Source organism: Bos indicus x Bos taurus, chromosome 4 (genome assembly GCF_003369695.1).
Source record: "Bos indicus x Bos taurus breed Angus x Brahman F1 hybrid chromosome 4, Bos_hybrid_MaternalHap_v2.0, whole genome shotgun sequence".
In the NCBI taxonomy this organism is placed as follows: Eukaryota; Metazoa; Chordata; class Mammalia; order Artiodactyla; family Bovidae; genus Bos; species Bos indicus x Bos taurus.
The window spans coordinates 112,193,621-112,212,391 of NC_040079.1; the positions used below are offsets into that span (position 1 = coordinate 112,193,621).

At 38.2% G+C, this 18,771-nt stretch overlaps 1 protein-coding gene across 1 annotated transcript in view; it reads left to right on the top strand.

The window, feature by feature from the left end:
- Nucleotides 1–18,771, top strand: part of ABCA13 (ATP binding cassette subfamily A member 13) — a 353,566-nt gene that overhangs the window by 17,788 nt on the left and 317,007 nt on the right. The gene's annotated exons all lie outside the window — the stretch shown is intronic.

Sequence of the window (18,771 nt, forward strand, 5' to 3'; positions counted from 1 at the left end):
ACTGCAGAAATACAGCCTCTTCTGACAAAGAACTAAGTTTTGTTGGTTTCTGCTGTATGTTTTTTTCCTATTTCGCTAATCTTTTTTTTTTTTTTTTTTTGGTCTTTATTTCCTTCCTTCTAGTAAATTTAGTTTGATGTTCTTTTTCTAGATTTTTGATTCTCAGATTTTCTTTTCTAATATATGCTTTTAGGACTGTACATTTTCCCCTCTGCAAAGTTCTGCATATATTCCATACATGTTGATACATCATGTTTTACATCAGACCTGCAAATCTTTCTGTATTGAACACACTCAGATTTTAAGGCTTTGGGTAGTGAATGTGTTGTCAGGCAGTTTTGATGGTCACATGGAAACATTATTTGATTAATAATGGTCAAGGGAAGTTAGTGGCTCTGGGCCCTTTCCTGACTGTGTTGGATGAGTTACACACTCCTGATTCACATATATCTTTGCTATTCAAAGTGTGGTCCTTGGATCAGTGGCATCAGTACTGTCTGAGAGCCCATGTCAGACGTACTGAATCAGAGTGCGAATGTCAAGACAACATAGTACTAGGACAAAGCCTATTGGTCAGCATTCATCTTTAGGTTACACGTTCCATATTTCCCTTCCTCCAGTAGGAAACAAAACCAATTGCACGTGATAAGAATTTGTTATTTATCTATAATGGTTCAGTTCAGTTCAGTCATTCACTCGTGTCTGACTCTTTGTGACCCCATGAACTGCAGCACGCCAGGCCTCCCTGTCCATCACCAACTCCCGGAGCCTACCCAAACCCATGTCCATTGAGTCAGTGTTGCCATCCAACCATCTCATCCTCTGTCATCCCCTTCTCCTCATGCCCCCAATCTTTCCCAGCATCAGGGTCTTCTCAAATGAGTCAGCTCTTTCCATCAAGTGGCCAAAGTATTGGAGTTTCAGCTATAATAGAGATACTAAGTGTTCTAATAACTGGATTCTGTTGTAAGCATTTGAACTGTGCAGTGCAGGCAGTTTTGCAGGCAGATGGAGTTGGGAGCAAACCCTGTTTGTGATACAGACTTTACTGAGTGAGTTATTGGCCTCCCATTGCAATCAGTTTTCTCCTTGGTGACATAGAAATTATACGGTCTACTTTACTGGGTCCTTATGAGGATTAAGCAAGCTAATGTACATAAAATGCCTAGTGCAGTACTGTTAGGCAGTTGCCATAGATGCTAGTTCCTTCTTCTCCCCACAGAAATGATGCCAGAGTAATACTGTACCACAAACAGTGGCCACGGAATTCACTTTACTGGATCCTATTTTTATTTTTGTTTAAAAAAGTTATACCATACAGACTGGTTTTTCTGGTAGCATTTGCTTTAAAAAAAATCTGATATTAATCATACACACCTGTGCTCTTTTTCGAGATGGTTACCATCTTTTTCCCTGTCTTAAACACTTATGAAATTATATACACATAAGCCAATCAATTGCAGTGGGAACTCAGTGAAGCATAAAAACTGCAAGTTTTATGTAATTTTTCCTCTGAAATAGGTGCTAGAGAGATTAAATTACTTGCCTTAAATGAGAAGGATTTCTTTTTAAAAATTAGTTTTATTGAAATATAATTGCTATGTACAACAGATCACACGTGTTTAGATCATGGCATCCGGTCCCATCACTTCATGGGAAATAGATGGGGAAAGAGTGGAAATACTGTCAGACTATTTTTTTGGGCTCCAAAATCACTGCAGATGGTGACTGCAGCCATGAAATTAAAAGATGCTTACTCCTTGGAAGGAAAGTTATGACCAACCTAGATAGCATATTCAAAAGCAGAGACATTACTTTGCCAACAAAGGTCTGTCTAGTCAAGGCTATAATTTTTCCAGTGGTCATATATGGATGTGAGAGTTGGACTGTGAAGAAAGCTGAGCACCAAAGAATTGATGCTTTTGAACTATGGTGTTGGAGAAAACTCTTGAGAGTCCCTTGGACTGCAGGGAGATCCAACCAGTCCATTCTAAAGGTGATCATTCCTAAAGGTGTTCATTGGAAGGACTGATGCTAAAGCTGAAACTCTAGTACTTTGGCCACCTCATGCGAAGAGTTGACTCATTGGAAAAGACTCTGATGCTGGGAGGGATTGGGGGCAGGAGGAGAAGGGGACGACAGAGGATGAGATGGCTGGATGTCATCACCGACTCGATGGACATGAGTTTGAGTGAACTCTGGGAGTTGGTGATGGACAGGGAGACCTGGTGTTCTGCGATTCATGGGGTCACAAAGAGTCGGACACAACTGAGTGACTGAACTGAACTGAACAACAGATCTCACATGTTAGATGTACTATTTATTGGGTTCTGACATGTGTGTGTGTATCCATGAAGCTATCATTATAGTTAAGATAGGGTTGTGCCCACCTCTTCCCAGTGTTAATTCCAGCCCCGACTCCTGTCCCCAGGCAACCACTGATCTGCCCTTGGTTGCCATCAACTAGTTTTTTCCTTTTCTAGAAATATATATATATATATATATAAATGGAATTATATAGCGTGTTCTCTGACATCTTTTACTTACTGTCATTAATTAGAACTAATTAGCTTCGGCTTCATTCATGAGGTGTTACGCGTCCTCTTGACTGCTGAGTGTGGATACACCACAGATTGTTTATCCATTCACATGAGTTACAATTTGGTTCCTGTTTTGGGCTACTGAAAATAAAGTTTTTTTATGGAAATATGCTTTTTTTCCCTCTAGAAGTAAAATGGCTGGATTATATGGTACGTGCATGCCTAACTTTTTAGGAAAATGACAAACTGTTTTTCAAGGTTGTACCTTTTGCAGTTTCAACCAGCACCTTTTCTACCAGAGAGCTCTGATCCTGCCACATCCTCACCAGCACTTCGTGTGGTCAGTGTAGAAACTTTTAGCCATTCTAGTGGGTGTGGTATCTCATTATGGATTTCATTCGCATCTGTGACTAGTGATTTGAACAGCTATCTTGTCGTGTGCTTACGTATCCTCTATACATCATTAGTCATGAATTGTCTATTCAGATCATTTCCCCAGTTTTAAAATTAGTCTGTATGTTTCTTTATTGTTGAGTCTGAAATTTCCTTGTAAAGGTAAGATATAGAAGCCTTTTATCACGTATGTCCATTGCTAATATTTTCTCCTACTCTCAAGCCTGTCTTTCCACTTTTCTCAACAGTGTCATCCAGGAGCAAAAGGTTTGATTTTGATCAAATTCTTCTTATCTTTTTCTTTTTTCCGCAGTGGATCATGGTTTTGGTATTGTAGCTGAGAAGTTTTGCTAGCTCTCGAGGTCACAGAGATTTTTGAGCTATGTTTTCCTCTAGAAGGTTAATAGCCTTAGGTTTTAAACAAGGTCTATGGTGCATTCTGAGTGAATTTTTATACATGATGTAGGTGTATATCAGATTTTATTATTTTTTGCACATGGAGATCCAGTTGCTCCAGAAAAATTTATTGTGACAATTCTTCTCTCTCCACTGACTACATTTGCACTGTTGTTAAATACACTGTGCAAATTCATGGGTCTTTCTCTGCACTGTTTCATCTGTTCCAGTCATCTCTGCACCAGTATCACCTGATCTTGATTATTATAGTTTAATGGTAAATTCTAAAGTCAAGTGAAATCTTTCCAACTGCGTTTTCTTTAAAAAAAGTTTTTAGCTATTCCAAGTCATTTGCAATTTCCAATCTGAATGCTTGTCAGATTCTCAAAATCCTGCTAGAACTTTTTAATTGGATTGAATTGAATCTATCGGTAAATTTAAGGGAGAATGATATTTTTCTGGTAATAATGAGTCTCCTGACTCATGAACATAGAGTATCTCTCTGTTTATTTGTGTCTACTTTACTTTCTCTTAACAACTTGTAGTTTTTCATTGTAGTTGTCTTAATGTTTTTATGCTATTGAAATGCTAATGAAATATATATATAATGTTAAACCAACTTTGTATAAATGGGACAAATCCCAACTGGTAAGGTGTAAACCTTTTTTGTATATTACTGAATTCAATGTGCTAAAATTTTATTTAACACTTTACATTTGTGCTATGATAGATATTAGACTGTAGCTTTGCTTTCTTTTAATATCTTTATCTTATTGTGTTATCAGAGTGATCCTGGCCTCATGAGTTGAAAAGTGTTTTCCCCTTTCTAGTTTTTTGTAAGAGTTTGTGTATTTTTTCTCCCTTAAACATTTGGTATATTTCACTAGTGAAGCCATCTGGGCCTTTTATTTTCTTTGTAGGAAGATTTTAAACTACAAATTCAATTTATTTAATAGCTAAAGGCCATTCAGATGGTCTATTTCTTCTTGCATGGGCTTTGGTAGATTGTATCTTTAAGGAATTTTTCTCTTTCATCTAAAATGTCTAATTTAGTGTTTTTCATAATATAGCTGACCTTTGAACATCATGGGTTTGTACTGCACTGGTTCACTTGTGCGTGGATGTTTTTCAGTAGAAAATGCTACAGTGCTGTGTGAGCCGCAGTGGGTTGAATCTGCAGATATGGGGGATGTGATCTGGAGGGCTAACTACACGTGATACATGGGTTTTCCACCTTGTGGAGGGAACCCTGATTCCCATGTTGCTCTCTGAATGTTAGAGAATCTGTAAACTCTTTGCCTCTCTTACACCCCTTCTCAGTAACGTATGCCTTTCTTTTTGCTTGATCCCTCTGTCAGAGGTTTGTCAGTGTTACTGATCTCAAACAAGAAGCCTTTGGTTTTGTTCATTTTCTGTTCATTGTTTTTCTTTTTCCTATTTTCTCAGTTCCCACCTTGATCTTTAAGATTTTCTTTTTTTCTACTTACTGCAGGTTTAAATGACTCTTCATTTCTCTTTTCTTAACTTGGAAACTGAGATCTTTATTTTTTTCCAATACAGAAACTTAATGGTATAAATGTCTTCTTAAGTACATTTTCTTAGATGGCATCTCACAAATATTAGTATACTGTACTTTCATTTTCATAAAATTTTAAAGTGCTTTTTAATTTACCTTTTGATTTCTTTTTGGCCTGTAAGCTGTTTTCCAGGTATATTTATGTCATTGATTTCTTTTTTTTTTAATTATGGAAGTATGATAACACATTTATAGGAAACTTGGAAAATACAGAACAAAGTTTCACTATATTACAATTATCTTTTCAGTAGATAAATTAAGACTTTAGTTGAAGTTTCAATATCAAACTCTCAGAAATTAATAGGCTGAATAGACAGAAAAGTAGAAGGATATTGTAGACCTGAAAAGCTCTATGAACCAATTCAACAAAAGTAAGATTTATACAATTTTCACACAACAGTAGAATATAAATTCTATTCAATTTCTCAGACTATAAAGTAGGAGATACTGGAATTGATAGGGACATAAAACAAGGTGCAAAAATTCATAGTCTAAAGGTATTGGGATCATGTAGAGTCTATTCTCTTATCACTGTGGAATTATGTTAGAAATCTATATCAAACCTCAATAAAGTTAAAAAACTGAAAAAATACAGGAGGTGATTGTAGAGAAAAATGTATTTAAATGAGAAATTATTATCAAAATGAGAAATTAATATCAAAGATTATGTTTATTGATATATAATGATGTCATTGATATATAATTTAGTTAATGAACATTCTTTGTATGACTCTAATCTTATTAAATTTATTGAGATTATTTTTTATAGTCTAGAATATGGATGATCTTATAAAATATCCTATTACTTTTGGAAAGAATATGTACAATGTTGTTGTCACGTGGGGCGTTCTTTAAGCACCAGTTAGATCATGTTATCTGATAGTATTGTAGAAATCTGTATCCTGATATTTGTCTTCGTCTTCTATCAATTATTTGGAGAGAGCTATTGAAATTTCCAACTATAATTGTGGCTTTGTCTATTTATCCTGTATTTCATCAGTTTTTGTGTCATATGGTTTGAGGCTCTGTTATAATGTGCATAAAGATTTAGAATTGTTATGTCTTCCTGATTAATTGTTGCTTTTATGGTTATGGAATAACAATGATACTATCATCTGACATCTACTTCATCTGAAAGCTTCCTTTTGAAAATGTAGGGTGATATGTCTTTTTCATCTTTTTACTTTTAAGTTTTTATGTCTTTTATTTCAAGTACATTTTGTACATGCAACATATAATTAGTTCTAGTTTTGTCTGACCTGACAAATTTTGCCCTTTAATTGGGGTTTTTAAGCTAAGTATTATAAACTGTTTTATGTGATGAGTCCTCTTATCTACTAATTCTGCTTGAATTCTGTCAGTTCTGGCTAAGTTTTGATTAATCAATTTTTCTCCTAGTTATGGGTCACCTTTTCCTGCTTTTCTGCATGCCTTGTAATTTGTGACTGAATGCTAAATATTATGAATTTAACCTTGTTTTGTGCTTGTTATTTTGTTTTCCTTTTATTGAAAACATTGCTTGAAATAGTTTGATCCTTTAGGGTCTTACTTTTAAGATTTGTTGGGCAGGGCTGGAGCAGTGCTTAGAGAGGTTGTAAATATCCCATTACTAAGTCACGACCCTTTTTTTTTTTTGCATCTTACCCTCAATGTCTAACACATCATGGATCACTCCAGTCTGATTAATGGGTTCAAAGTTTTTTCCTGGTCCTGTGTGATCACTGGCCAGTGAATTGTTCATTTATTTATTGGCTGTGCTGGGTCTTTGTGGCTTCATGTGGGGGTTCTTGCTGGTTTTGGTGTGTGGGCTTTTCACTGTGGTGGCCTCTCTTATTGCAGAACACAGGCTCAGTACTTCTGGCACAGTGGCTTCTTAGCATGTGGAACCTTCCCGGACTAGGGATCAAATCCGTGTCCCCTGCATTGGCAGGTGGATTTTTCTTTTAATTAATTTTTTTAATTGAAGGATAATTGCTTCACAGTATTTTGTTGGTTTCTGCCATACATCAACATGAATCAGCTGCAGGTATACGTATGTCCCCTCTCTCTGGAATCTCCCTCCCACCTCCCTCCCCATCCCACCCCTCCAGGCTGTCACAGAGCCCCGATTTGAGTTCCCTGAGTCACACAGCAAATTCCCACTGGCTGTCTATTTTACACATGGTAGTGTATATGTTTCCCTGCTACTCTCTTCATCCTCCCACTCTGTTCTTCCCTTGCACCCCTGTGTCCACACGTCTGTTCTCTGTGTCTGGAGGCAGATTCTTAACCACTGGACCACCAGGGAAGTTCCTAAATCTTTAATTTTGGTGTGGGTCTTTCCCTGGTCTCAGGGAGCCCCTTCTCGTGCACGGATCAATTTGTCCCCAGCTGTGTACTTGGAGAGGGCAGATGGCAGAAAACTCGCTTCCTTAGTTCTGCTCCCCTGTCCTGTAAATTCTGCTATCTCTTGGACCCTAAACTTTTTCCCCTGAACTCAGCACGCCCACCAGGCCCCAGCTCTGTTCCTGCTGTCTGAGTCACAGCCTGGAAGGTCTCACCTTGCTTATTTTCTGTGGTTAGTGGGTCTCTGTCCTACATTGCTTGATGGCCAATGGTACCTCATCTGGGCCGCAAGTGGAAGACAAATGAGAAGGACTTCTAATCCTCTTTTGTTATACTTTCAACCATGTTAACTGAGACACTGTAGCATTTTTCACTTTACTAGACTTGACCTTTTACCCAATTTGAAATCAATATATGAAATGCCTTTCTATTTAGGTTTCTCTGAGGAATCTCCTTGTTATAAAGAAAACATGGATTGGAAAAGCATCAGTGGTAATTATTTTGCATTTTTGAATAACTTGTTCAGGACTTCAACAGCTTCCATGTCCAGGTGAGTTTTCAGAATTCAACTTCTAGGTCTTGACTTAACTATTATTTGAAATAAACAAAACGCTTGCTTTAAAACATGAGATCCTGATTTAGCTGTTGATAGTCTTTCATATGTATTCAATTCTCAGTAAATATTTGTATAATAGAATATATAACTCATGTTTCCATGGATTTTGAAAGGAAACAAATTAGAGGAATAAGATTTCCATTTGATAATGTAGTTTATTATAAAATCCCCCCACTACAAAAAAATCATTCTTTGAAAAATAGTCTTATCTATTTACTTAGAGTTTACACTGGGGGTCAATGATTTAAGAGTCTGAAGTTCTGGAGACTTTTGGGAGAGAAGTGATCTTTGGACCAAATCTGCCAGATTATATACTGCTATACTGTTTCAGTGCATGTACTGAAATGGACATTTTAATATATAATCATGGATACTGTGTATAGTTTAAAAGCACACGTTATTGTCTGTGGGGTGTGTTGGGACATGATGTGACAGAAGCTTTGCCTTAGAGTAGTAGTTCTCAAACTTGGAAATGGATAAAATTTATCTGTAAAGTTTGCTGAAAATACAAGTGCTTGAACTTTGCCCCAGACATGCTAAATCTTGCTTATGTGTGGGACTCAGATTTCTATAGATAGGAAGAATTCTATAGGTGGCTCTGGTATAGGTCAAAGCTTAACAAGCATCCCATAACAAGTATCCATCACTGGGATCCATCACTTCTGGGAAGCTTTTTTTTTTTTTTAATTAATTCTTTTATTGAGGGATAATTGCTTTACAGCATTTTGTTCTTTTCTGTCAAATCTCAACATGAATCAGCCATAGGTATACATATATCCCCTCCCTTTTGAACCTCCCTCCCATCTCCCACCTCATCCCACCCCTCTAGGTTGATACAGAGCCCCTGTTTGAGTTTCCTGAACTATACAGCAAATTCCCATTGGCTATCTATTTTACAGATGGTAATGTAAATTTCCATGTTCTATCAAGTATTTAGAGAAGAGCTAATGCCTATCCTAAAACTCTTTCAAAAAATTGTAGTGGAAGGAACACTTCCAAACTCATTCTATGAGGCCATCATCACTCTGATTCCAAAACCAGAGAAAGACAACACAAAAAAGAAAACTACAGGCCAATATCACTGATAAACAGAGATGGAAAAATCCTGGAAAGCTTTTTAAGCTCAGCTATTAGTGGGCACAGGAGGAATAGCAGGGGACGGACCCTCTGGAGAATCAGCCCTTTGCTCACGTGAGTTAGGTTTATAATACCTCACTTTCCTGAAGATATTAACTACTTAATAACACAGAAAGCCAGCAATGAAACTAGTCTAGATGCTCCAAGAGCATGTTTTAATTTTATATTTGTAGATCCGTAGCAGCTGGCACAGTGTCTTTAATGATAGTAGTAGCAGTGTTAGTTGCTCAGTTGTGTCTGACTGTGACCTCATGGACTGTAGCCCACCAGGCTTCTCTGTCCATGAAATTCTGTAGGCAAAAATACTGGAGTGGGTAACCATTCCCTTCTCCAGGGGATCTTCCTGACCCAGGGATTGAACCCAAGTTTCCTGCATTGCAGGCAGATTCTTTACCATCTGAGTCACCACGGGAGCCCATCTTTCATGACAGGGGCTAGGTACCTAGGTGTTGACTTAATGAATGGATGAAGAAGAATGGACACTAAGCACAAGTAATATTAAGACAGCTGAGCCTGAAATGAGAAAACGCAGCCCATACCTGGTTCCTGCTGTACAACAGCAGTTTGAATTTGCTAACTTAAAAAATCCTGAAATGTTTCTTTCCTTATGAAATGGAAATAATGATGTTTACTTCAAAGGGCTGTTGTAGGAATGAACTAAGATGATAGTCGAGAAAGTGCTTAATAAACTGTAAGGTGATATAAATGTGGGAGGCAGCATCATTACTAGTAGCAGCAGTTCTGACTCGGTTCTCAGTCATCCGACTACTACTGCTTCATGACCTCCAGTTGCTAATGAAAAACAAGATCGTTCTGCATTCTTCTGTACCAATAACACAATCTCTTCATGCATGTATTTCTCTGCCTGGCTGGATTTGAGTAAGGCTTATCTCAAATTCTTCATAGTCGAGCTTTCTTTTTCCTGATGGAATTTTCTCCAGGAAATGTTTTCAATGTTCTGTGGTTCAAACTAGCAGCTCTTTGTTCTACAAACAATAGTAAACTAAACTGAGCCTGTAGTTTTTCTGCTTTCAGATCTCAGCTCTGAGAGAGGAAAACTATTCCTGCATCTCATCCATCCTCTCTCTATTCTATGCCAGGCTGGGTTACACACAGGATTATAGAATTAAGGAAGTTCAGAAAGTAATTCACCATTTAAGGCAATAATAGCCCAAACAGGTCAAAATCCTGTACCCACAGTTCTGAAATCTTAAAAACTCTGAAAACTGAAGCTCTTCTTATGGTTGGCAGCACAACTCATTCTGCAGACTTAAAGTGTTTGTTTTTTTTTTAACTTAAAAAAAATATTGGCTTTGGGGACTCTTCACTGTGGCATTAAGGCTTTTCTCTAGTTGAGGTATGTGGGCTTATTTGCCCTGCAGCATGTAGGATCTTAGCTCCCTGAGTAGCGATCGAACCCGTGTCCCCTGCAGTGGAAGTACTAAGTTGTAACCACTGGACTGCTGGGGAAGTCCCAGACTTAAGTGTTAAGGGTCTGTTGCCCACACACACTGAGCCTCTTCTGAAGTTTCCCTGCAGAAGTGTTGGTGGGCTGATAGAGGGCTGCCTGGTGCCCACGGGTGGAGGGGCTGTGAATTCACGTGTGGTAGACACAGGCACAAGTTTCCTTCCTAGAGTCCAGAACACACAGCCCCAGGACTTCAAAAGTGGGTGTGTTGTTCCTGAGTCTGAGAAGTAACTCCTTCAAGTGAAGACTCACACTGTAAGTGTAGATTTGTCATAATTGCTGAGCTGCTCCTTTGAGACCTCTTTGTGTTGTAAAAATAAACTCCTGGAGGAGAAGTTTATTTTATACCATCTAAAACAATAAGTTTCTCATAGTCAGGAGTACAGCATTGTTTACAGAGCACTGTGATTGCTTTTTAGAATGAGAAATCTCAACACTTGTCCTTGGGTCATACAGGGGCAAATTGTCTTGCCATTTGGACAACTTCTATCACTAGGACACTCTGAGGTGTAATAAGGAATTGAATGCTAAGATTCTTCTAGAATAAATAGCAGACGTTAATGACCATGCGTATCAACTCATTGAGTAAAATAACTTTAAAATGCATTGTTTTTGGTGCAAGAAGCAGAATTTAAGCTAAAAGTATGCAACTACATTGTAGATTTCTAAAACATTTTCAGATGTTCACATTAATTTAAGCTCTGTGGGAAAATATATTGCCTAGTAAATATTTCATTTATGTTTTCCTGTAAACAAGACTGCATATTGTCTGAAAATTTGATAAGTTGAATTTTTCTTAAAGGTATTTTTTTCTGGTACTGAATTGGTTCTGTTAATATTGTAGGGTCTTAAATTATACAAAGGAACTTCTAGTGATGGAAAAGAAGTTGCAGACCCATAAAGATGAGCAAATAAACTTCCTTTTATCTTTTATGGAATTTTTGGAGAAATTATTATTGCCTAATCCATTCAACTTATCCAGTATTCTCAAATTCTATAACCTCCCATCTGTCCCTGAGATGACTCTAAATACAAGTCATTTGTGGCTAAATCATTCAGCAAGTTTAGGGAGAGATATACCTGGCATGGATACTCAGAAACTTCTGGAAGTCAGCAAAGAGATGATTGAAAAAATAGAAACTCATGAAAGTTTCTGGATAAGGAAGGAATCAATAAATATCTTGAGATTTGTGGAGTTAATGCTTCTGGGCATGAACCCCAAGTTTCTGGCATTTTGGATGCATGGCGCTTCAAAAGAAAAGAGAGCCGAACTGGGACTCTTGCCTGCACTTGCAAATTTGTCTGATTCAGAAAATGAGATGATTCATAGGAAAAGCTTTAACTTTTCCCAGTTGTTTCATTCAGATTGGCCTCAATCACCAGCCATGAAAATGGACTTTGTTCATGTAATTGAAGTGATAATAAATAGTCTCTATGAGTTTGGATTTCTGAGCCAGGAACAAGTCTCAGAAACTGTGGACACACTCTATGCTATGAGGAACGCATCCAGTCTTTTCTTAGCCCTTTCTGAACCTCAAAAACAAGACATTGAGAAAATTTTGACTTGTGTATATCTACATGTCTTCCAGGACAAAGATTCAGCTTTACTTCTGCAAATTTATTCTTCATTTCACCAGTATATGTATAAATTCATGAGCATTCAGAGCAGAGAGTCTTTGCTTTTTCTCCTTATGCAAATCTCAAAACACATTTTGGATATCCTAAAGCAATTTAATTTCCAAAACATCAGCAAAGCATTTTCATTTTTATATGAGACAACAGGGGTCCTCGGGAGGATTTCTGAAGTACCTTACTGTCAACAATTGCTTTCAATTTTTAACTTTTTGGAGCTTCAAGCCCAATCCCTGGTGTCCACAGAGGGCCCTGCAATGGAAGTCATCCATGCTACTTTGAGAGGCCTCAAGCACCTCTTCATGGTGGATGATGGTTTTCGTAATTCTGTATTTCAGTATGTGAGTCAACTCTTTAATGGCTCAGCAGAGGCCCTGCTGGGTGATGAATGCTTTGTTCTGGATAATAAAAGCATTTCTTCTGCAAATTATTCACCAGCTGAGGGGTCTCCATTTATCCTCCCATGGGCACAAATCCTTTCAAACTTCCCAGCAGATGGCAGTGAGTTCCACGAGTTTACAGCTCTTCATTGCACCACTCTGTGGCTTCACACGTGGACTGAGGTCTGTGGACACATAGCTCAGATATTTCAGCTGGACACGAACGTTTTCACTCCTCTTCGTGTTGGTCTCAGTCAGCTTTTGGATGAACTGGAAAGTGATGAGAAAATTCCTACAAGCTGTCAGGAAGTAATTCCCAACCGTCACCCTGCTAGACTCATCTTACATTTGTTTAAGAATGTAACTCAAACTGATGGCTTTCGTGATTGGAATGATTTCCTGAATCTCAGGGATCTCTGGGTAGCACTAGGTGATGGATTCGTTCGAGTAAAGTTGCTTAACCTGGACCAGATAGAGAAATCCCTTTTCACCATGGAAACTACCCTGAGTCAGCTGAAGTCACTAGATACCAACACGAGCAGAGAGTTTTTATATTCTCTGCTCAACATTTTTATTGAGTTGAGCAATACCTCAGCATCTATAGATAGAAGTGTACATTTGATGAATCACTTTCTCTTAAGGAACCTCACAAATTATGAAGTAAAGTTTGCAAGTGTCATCACCGACCTAAGAGACACGGTATTATTTCTTAAAAATATGTCCCACAACCAAGATTTATTGTCCTGTGCTGACATTTTCCAAAATGTCACTGAGTTTATCTTGGAAGATGGTTTATTGTATGAAAATTCTTCCCAGAGGGCATTCCACATTCTGGCCATGTTGAATTCCACATTTTCCTCTGTGGACATAGTTAGCAGACTGAAAGGATGTGCCACGTGGGTCAGCGCTATAAACCACCTGTGTGCTGTGTATAACTCCAGTTTTTCACAAGGCCATCTTCACGGTGTTCTGCAGAGTCTCAGAGAGGTGAAAGACAAACTGAACTCTACTTTGAAGCTTGTTACTGGGATGTTGAATATAATGATGGAGCCTTGCTCACTGAATAGGTCACATATAAACTGTGTGAATGTTTACTTAAAAAACGTGACAGACTTTCTAAATGTTCTACTCACTGCAGTCTTTGGAAAAGAAAAGGTACCACATTTTGAGATTTTATTAACTCTTTTAAATGATTCCACAAACCAAGTAAGGATGATTATCAACAACGTCTCAAGAGACTTTGATTTTGTACCTCAATCTAACTGGACACATTTTACTGAATTAATTCTAAAACCCATAGAAATGTCAGATGAAATGCCTCTTCAATTTCAAAATATTTGGCTGCAATTAGTAGCTCTAGGGAAGGAAATTCAAAATCTTGTGAAAGATATTTCCCCTAACAACCTGGAAAATAACACCTCATATAAAGCTGAAAAAAATTTAAACATAATTGCTACCAGTCCAAAGGAAAAGGATATACACAGCTTAGGCAATTCATTTTACCAGTTAGCTAGTTACCTTACCTTCAATTTATCTCACGATCTCCAAAGTTCACCCAAAATAATTTCTCAAGAAGTAATGAAAGCTGTGGGTCTCAGTATTCAACTCATGAAGGATTTGTTCAACTCCCTAAAACCCTCTGCTTATCACAATATTCCACAAGAGCCAGGTGACTTGCAAATTTTAAAGAAGATGACTTCTGTCCTGCACACTGTTAAGAAAACAGACATATATCTGCTAGTAGATCAGCTTGAACACATTAGTGAAAGCATGATGGATTTCTTTAAGAACATCAGCAGGTTAGGTGCTAGCAATTTGGGGATCGGCTTCTTTGTTGACTTAATGGAAAAATTTGTCAACAGCTCACATTCTTGGAGTATTAACCACCTGCTGAGGCTCTCACGTCTGTTTCCTAAAAAGGGTGCTGATTCCCTGGTGGATGTGTACTACATGCTCCCGCATGCCATGAGGCTCCTGCGGGGCATGGGCAACAAGAACATCACAGAGGCCCTCAGGGATGTCTATAACTTCACACTCCTCCATGGCATACACCTGTCAGATGTCACCAAGGAAGACTTCACTGCTGCGATAAAAACTCTTATGGACACAATTGAATCAGTATCAGCTCAACCGGGCATCCTTTCGGAGACATTAGCTTGTCTTCCTGTGTTTTGGTGCTGGAATCATACAACTTCTGGGTTTCAGCAGAACCCAAGATCAGACGCCTGTAATGCCCATAAGCTCACATCTTCCTTTTACAGCAAAGTAGCCAGTATCCTTGACCACCTCCACCTGTCTCCCCATGGTGATGATTCACAATGTTTGAATGAAAGCTCACAGATGGAAATAACTAGGAAAGTAGCCTGTGTAATTCATGAACTAATGGACTGGAGTTCCATTCTTCTAGAGCTGTGTGAAGTTTTCCACATTAAAACTCCACTTGTGAAATCTGTGCAAGAGTTTTGGCATAAGGTGTTACCATTTGTCCAGCTTTCTGGAAATCAGAGCAGTGGCGGCATCTCTGAGCTCTGTCCTGGTCATCTCATAAAGCAAGTCGCTTTGCCAATCATAGAAAAATTTAAAAACTTCAACTTTACAAAAGTCACATCAGATGAAAACCTTCTTGAAAAACTAGTTAGTTTAAACAAGGTTCTTAATGTGGATGAAGGAGCAGACACATCTGTTCGGTATAATATTTCCTTTCGTTTGAAAAGGATAACAGACTTTCTTTCTAGGAAGGAGAACCTGGTAAACAGCACCAATTCGCTAGTTTCTCCTTTCATGACATTGCTGAATGCAAACCTCACAGGCAGTAGTTTAGAAGCATTATCATGTTTTATTAAGAAAAGCAAAGCAGCTTACAACTTGGAAAAACAATGGCTTGAGTTTGAACAAATCATGAAAGATATAACCCATAATTTTAGTATCAGACCCCTATATTCTAAAATTGACAACATGATACAAAGGACTAGTTCAGTGGCTCTTCAAAACATAACCTTACCACTTGCCCATTTTTTGGAAAGCCTGGATTTATCATCATTGAAGACATTAGAAATTATTGAAGATTTTTTACTGGTCATAAAAAACTGGTTTCATAAATTTGCAAATGAAGATTACTCCAAAATGATACAAACATTATTTCTTCTTTTGGCTAACAAGAGTTCAACTGATGATATCGCTTTGGTGACTAAAGACATTGCTACCTTTTTGGGTTATCTCAAAAATGTTTCTAGAGAAGGTAATTTTGATGTTGCCCTTCTTACTCGTCTGCTAAGTCAAGAACAGCTAACTAATTTCTCAGTTGTTCAGCTGCTTTTTGAAAGCTTCCTAATTAATTCAGTCAATAACTTAGCTGAGCGTTCTCAAGGAGCAGCCTTGAACTTAAGTGATGCTGACCTTCAAATAATGAATCTCATTAACCTCGTCTTGAACCACACACAGTCAGAAAATGGTGAGAGAGTCGTTTTCCCTCCAAGAAGCAGAATGGGTTTCATGGAACAGCTTTTGAAAACATTCTTCTTTTTACTAAAGGAAAATTCTGGCAAAAAAATATTTCTTCTGCTAAAAGACATCCACAAAGATCTCTTTGCAGAGATGAGGTGAGTTTATTTTTGCTTATAGAGTACCCGTAGTTGTACATTACAATCCAGTTTATTTCCTCGAACTTCTACGAAAACTTGGAATGATCTTTGAAGTGAATTTTGTCTTAATGAACATTTTGGAAAAACCAAGGTAAAGTATCTTTGATGATTGTCATCTAACTAATAAACCTATATACAAATGTATATATTATAGTATTATGTTTTATTATATTTTAGATTATGAAAATAGTTGTTAAAATTATATTTTATATGGAACTGAAAAATTATTATATACATATATGGATGTATGCGGTGTGTGTGTGTGTGTATAAGTGCTAAGTCATGTCTGACTCTTTGTGACCCTATGGACCATAGCCCACCAGACTCCTCTGTCCATGGGATTCTCTAGGCATGTCCTCTTCTAGGGGATCTTCCCCACCCAGGGATTGAACCCAGGTCCCTTATGTCTTCTGCATTGGCAGGCAGATTCTTTACCACTAGCACCATGTGGGAAGCCCAGATGGATATAAATCAGGGTCATATTTTGAATTAAGGCATGAACTGTCTAATTACGAATGAAGGGCTTAAATATTTTCATTCTAATAAGTTTACTATGATGTTTATATTTGGAATTGATAAAACTCCAACATTTTAAAACTGATAGTCACACTATATTTTTTCATATATTATGTTTTCATCCACTTTTAAGCTTGCCAATGAAAAGACTGGAGGGAAATTCTCATTTATCTAGGATATCTATATCAGTAAGGTGTCAACCTCAGAAGCAGAATGAAAACAAAGATTTCATACCAGGACTGGCTTCTGCAGTTTTGGGGTTGGCTCAGCGAGCCTAGAATCAGCAGGGCAGGCCATTAGGAAACAATAGAGCCTGTCCCACAGATAGGGGCTGCAGGTTCCCATCCACAAGGGCTGGTCAGGGGGTAATGGGATATGTCCAGTCCAGGACATGCCCAACCACTCACCCATTAGAGCCCAGGAGGTCCTAACCCTCTCGAAGACCCTCCATCTATGAAGTCAGCCTTTCCAGGGCCACATACCTTTGCACTGGCTGGGTCTTTAGTCACATCTGACAAATCTCCCTAAGCAGCACCTACCTTAGTGTTTACAATGATACAATGTGGGCATCCTGACTCTCGTAAGTGGACCCCCTGTGAAGCCCAGCAAAGCAGAAACACACCGGAGAGGGCTCTGCAGCTGTCACGTGGCCCAGCTAGCCGCCACTAAGCCAAGCAGCTTGCCAGGACTTGGGATATTCAGAAGGATGTTCCCTCCCACCCTGAGCATCCCATTTGATCATTTCATGTTCCTTTCCTTTCTAAAGGCAAAGGTGCACGGCTCTTTAAGTTGTTAGGTTTGAGGCTTTGCAATGGATTGATACATAAAACCCACCCACTCTTTTCACTATTTGGCAACAAAACATTAATTTTCATCTGGAATGTATTGTAACATTTCAATTTTTCAGTATTATCCTCCTATAATGCTATTATAAAGCCCCCGAGAAATCACTGCAGTTTACACTTGAACAACCTCATAAGCCCAGTTATACTTGGATTTTTTCAATAAATACATGCTACAGCACTACCCAATCCATGGTTGGGTGAATCCGTGGGTAGGGAATGGCAGACACAGTTTTTAATCTATGTGGAGGCTTAGTGCCCATAAGCTTTGGATTGTTCAAGGGGCCACTGTGTAAGCTTTCACTCTTTTCATTACTAACCATGAAATTAAAAAATATATATTTACAGTTTTGTTCCAAAGGATAAAATTCTAGAAAATCTGAAACTCAATCATTTTCTCACCTCCATGAAAGAAGATAGATTGGTGAGCGCTTTTTCAACTTTAAAGGAGACTGTGTATCATCTAATAAAGAACTCATTTACGTTAGATGATGGAGAATTATATTTTGATAATCATCAAGGACTGCAGCTCCTGGGAGATTTATTCCACACTCTTCTAAGGGAAACATCAATGAAAAACGAGACTGAAAATGATCTGGAGTTTCTTATGGTGCTGAATCAGTTGCTTTCCCATATGAACAGTTCTGAGGACCTTTTCAAGCTCAATCAAGATCTCCGGTCAGCTCTTCACCTCGTGAGAGAAACCTCCATAGTGATAGCACATTTCATGGACACTCTTTTAAGCTCTCCTGTTAAGGACTTCCGTGTGCTGTACCCTTCCCTCCAGGAAGTTATACTTGCAAATCTAACCGATTTGCTTTCCTTTGTAAACAATTCATTCCCCCTAAGGAACAGAGCAACATTAGAAATTACCAGGCACTTACTGGGTGTTATCTCAGGAGCAGGTGGAGGGAACTGTACCCCTGACCCACTCTTGGAGATGTCTGACACTCTGACCATGCTGGCCGACGATGGTATAGAGATGAAAGGTCTTGCCACGTCAGTCACCTCCACCGTGAAATTTCTTAAGTTAGCCAAGAAAATCGCAAGAAAGGTGGCCACCATGTTTCAAACTCATCTCATTTCCATTGCCAATGACACCATGAAATTCTTTGACACTCTTTATTTTCTTTTGCTACAAAGTGTTCGAAATGTTGTCAATGAAATGATTACTTTAAAAAAGGCAGATCATTTAATATTTGAAAATATAGATGACTTGTTGATGCTATTTCTTGACTTGGCCTTTGGGATGATTGGAGTTAAGCCTAATATTTCCCAAGACTCAGATATCCTCAATATGTCATCTGGC